Source organism: Leopardus geoffroyi, chromosome B4 (genome assembly GCF_018350155.1).
Source record: "Leopardus geoffroyi isolate Oge1 chromosome B4, O.geoffroyi_Oge1_pat1.0, whole genome shotgun sequence".
Lineage (NCBI taxonomy): Eukaryota > Metazoa > Chordata > Mammalia > Carnivora > Felidae > Leopardus > Leopardus geoffroyi.
The window spans coordinates 52,670,891-52,675,059 of NC_059341.1; the positions used below are offsets into that span (position 1 = coordinate 52,670,891).

Here is a 4,169-nt window from a genome sequence, read left to right on the forward strand (position 1 = left end):
GAGAGAAATAGCACACACAGGGTAGGGGCAGAGAGAAGGAGAGACAGAATCCCAAGCAGGCTGTGCACCATCAGCGCAGAGCCTGATGCAGGCCTTGAACTCACGAACTGCAAGATTATGACCTGAGCTGAGATCAAGAGTCAGATTGCTTAACTGGCTGAGCCCAGGCACCCCAGTAGTAATTCTTTTTTTTTTTTTTTTTCAAGAATAAGTTATATGTTTCTTTTCACACTGATGTAAAACTGAAGCTCCTTAAAATATGCAAAGGGAACATTTAAAATGCATTAGCTTGTTAGAATTAATAATGAATATGGAAACCTGCTTAATGGAAGTATATGCTAGCTTGGTGTTTAGAGGAGATAATAAAACAGCTAACACTTATTGAGCCCTCACTACGCTGAGCATCTTACAAACATCTCACTGTCTACCTCGCAGGGTTGTGATAACTTTCCTTCATTTTATAGATGCAGAAAACTAAGGTCAGAGGGGTTAATAAATTGCCCAAGGGCAGATAGAATAAAGGCATTGTGGAGTTTGGACTTATAGCCTTCTGTCTTTAGAGCCAGTGCCATGAGCATTTGTATACCGAGAATCAGTGGAGAAGAACTCCAGTGAGTGGCAAATATTTTGACCTAATGAATCCTGGTAGATTGCCATTTTTGATTCTGTGGAAACTCTGTTTCTCCTCCTCCTCCTTCTTTTTAATGTTTGTTTATTTTTGGGAGAGAAAGATAGAGAGAAAGAATCCCAAGCTGGCTCCACACTGTCAGTGGGCTCAATCCCGTGAACCGTGAGATCATGACCTGAGCCAAAATCCAGAGTTGGACACTTAACTGACTGAGCCACCCAGGTGCCCCAGGAACTCTGTTTTTTCAGTGCCCATATAAATTGACAAAACCACATGATAGAAAACCGTGTGGATATTGCTGCTCTCTTGTGCATTTTGTACGGAGGTGCGTATTGCATTTTCTGGGCCTGAAGTTCTAGCATACTCAGATAGAAAGGCCAACAGAACTAAGATGATGGTGTCCTCTTTAGTTTCTGAAGAGGGTGGATTAGAATGGAGGGGCAGAAAAAAACTGGTAATAGGTCATCTGAGGAGGAGGTGAGAGTTCCTAGTAGTTTCTGGGATACTGGTGCAGTGGTAGCTCTCTGGAATTCTTCCCAGTGTTTCTTAATGAGGGATGGATTATCCTCACAGACACTTGGAAACATATAAGGGCTTGCAATTGTCAGTGATTTAGGAGTGTTGTGAAATTTAATACCCAGAGTCAGAAATGATAAATATCTTACAATGCCTGAGTCAGGTTTACACAGAGCAGAATGGTCTTTCCTCAAATGCTAATTCTACTCCTGTTGGGATGAGGAATGGGAAAAAGCACAAAGAAAGCTAGAAAGGATTCTGGGAGTAAACTGGATGTATCTTTTTTTTTTTTTTCTTTTTGGATTTAGCCAGTGGGACTCAGTTTAGATGATCCCAATTTTGTTGGCAACATCCAAAGCGTCATAGTTGGGAGCCAGTTGAACATATGCCTTCTTTTCTCCTTCAGAGTGAGGCCTGATCAGAGTGTTGACTTTGGCCATGTCAATGTCATAGAGCTTCTTCACATCCTGTTTGATCTGGTGCTTGTTGGCCTTGACATCCACAGTCAACACAAGTGTGTTGTTGTCTTCTATTTTCTTCATGGCTGACTCAGCAGTCAGGGGGAACTTGATGATGGCATAGTGGTCAACCTTGTTTCTCCTCGGGGTTCTCTTTCCAGGATACTTGGGCTGCCTTCAGAGACACAGTGTCTTGGGCTGTTGCAATGTAGGTGATTTGTGGATCTTCTTTTTTTTTTATGACTGTGGATGCCTTTCAGTACCACTTTCTTGGCCTTCAGAGCCTTTGCTTTGGCTTCAGCTTTGGCTTCGGCTTCGGCTTCAGCTTCAGCTTTGGCTTCAGCTTTGGGAGAGGCAGGGGCTTCCTTTTTCACCTTCCAAGCCATCTTTGTGAAAGGGCCCGGATGTATCTTTACTATGTTTTATTCATATGGTCACAGTGTGCTTCTGTGTGTATGTGGTGTGTGTGTGTGTGTGTGTGTGTGTGTATGTGTGTGTGTGAGAGAGAGAGAGAGAGAGAGAGAGAGAGAGAGAGATGGAGGGAGAGATCTTGGAGAGTTTTGTGTTACATTGGGAAAATTATTGAATTCCCTCATGCATGTTGACATTGACATGACCTGCTAGTGATTTAAAAATTGGCTATGATGAATTGTTCTTTTAATGCACTGCCAGAATTTATTTGATGTCATTAAAAAATGTTTTTATCCTTATTTATAAATGAAATTTCTTTTTCTTTAAAAAAAATTTTTTTTAATGTTTATTTTTGAGAGAGAGAGACAGAGTGTGAGCAGGTGAGGGGCAGAGAGAGGGAGACACAGAATCTGAAGTAGGCTCCAGGCTCCAAGCTGTCTGCATAGAGCCCGATGCGGGGCTCAAACCCACAAACTGTGAGGTCATGACCTGAGCAAAGTCGGACACTTAACCAACTGAGCCACCCAGGCGCCCCTGAAATTTCTTTTTCTGAATTATATTTATTATATTATGTTAAGAACATGATAATGCATAAAATAATGCATTTGGTTGAGAATAGATAAATTAGGAATTATTTGCACCTTAAAGGTTAGGTGTAATTTGGTTGTTATATTGTCTAGGTCTAGTGTTTTTCTAGAAACAGGACCTTTGCTATCCAATGTGGTCTGTGATTATTAATGTCTTTGAACTTTTTATCTACTATTTGGTCAAATATAGTATTTTTTTATTTTGGTGAAAAATCAGCATTTCTCTAAATTTTCACATTTATCACTGTCTTAGCTTGGGATTCCTAGAACACAGAGGCTGAAGCAACGCTTTAGTGCTAATGTTTTATGGGGAGATGCAATCCCAGGACAGTGAAAGAGAGGGAAAAGGGAGCTAGGGAAGGATGGGAAGCAAAGGCAAGTTGGTGCATTACGAAACTTTCCAGTGCTTCCTCAAGGGTGAAGGGCATCTCCAGACAGGTTGTATGGAAAACATGTTGTAATAGTCTGTTGGAGGGAGGAGGAGAGGTGGATTTATGTGCGAGTGAGCTCCCATCTCCTTTCTCTCATTGGTCAGTGTTTGCCCTGTTGGGAGTTTACTCCCTGGCCTTCCAGACTGCAACACCCGGCCTCTTTGCTGTGGAAGCTGGGTCCCATTTCTGTGAAATGACAGTGTTTCAAAGCCCTCATTGGAGTCCAGCGTGGTAGGTGGAGTCAGAGCTTATATGGAACTCATTGAGTGGTGCCGAGGGGACCTGCGCTGTTGTGGTTTCTGTCATGATGGGAAGGTGTGGGGAGCGGGGGGCATGTTTCCAGAGCCTGGCCCAGGAGAGAACGAGAAGGTCAGGGGTATCTGCAGATGAAGTGTTGGCAACCAAAGCAGTGGCAGCTGTGTGGAGTCCAGGAGATGGGTACATTCTTGAGAATCTGAAGTAACCCTTGAAATGTGTCTGAAACAATTTCCATAGATTTGCATATATATTTTTTATGATTTTTAAATCACTTAAAAAATCTGGAGTTTTATCACAATCAAAAATAAATAAAAAGGGGTGCCTGGGTGGCTCAGTCAGTTAAGTGTCTTGATTTCAGCTCAGGTCATGATCTTGCAGTTTGCGGGTTCGAGCCCCATGTTGGGCTCTGTCCTGGTGGTGTGGAGCCTGCTTGGGATTCTCTTTCTCCCTCTCTTAAAATAAATGAACAACCTTAATAAATACATAGATAAATAAAAATATCTGTGGTTATCACCTTTTTTATCTTAAGGTTGTATATTCTTTGTATTTTTCTTTTTTTTTTCCCATTAAACGGGCTTGCTGGGGGTTTGTGTATTTAAAAAAATATTTGCAGAAAAAAGTACTTGCAGAGAAACAGTTTTACATATTTCTTATTTCTTATTGCATTCTGATAAAATTTCAATTTTATTTCTAAAATTATTTCCTTGAGTTTGGTATTTTCTGTTATATTTTTAATTTCTTACATTTACTACTTTTTTTAATATTAACATATATTAAGGCATTTAATGGTATAATTTTGCCTTTGAGTATAGCTTTACCTGTGGCGCATGAATTTCGACATCAAGTAGTCTCCTTTTTATTATTTTTGAGACAGTATACA

At 40.8% G+C, this 4,169-nt stretch overlaps 1 pseudogene; it reads right to left on the bottom strand.

The window, feature by feature from the left end:
• Nucleotides 1-835: 835 nt before the first annotated feature.
• Nucleotides 836-1,988, bottom strand: LOC123591794 (annotated as a pseudogene).
• Nucleotides 1,989-4,169: the final 2,181 nt, after the last annotated feature.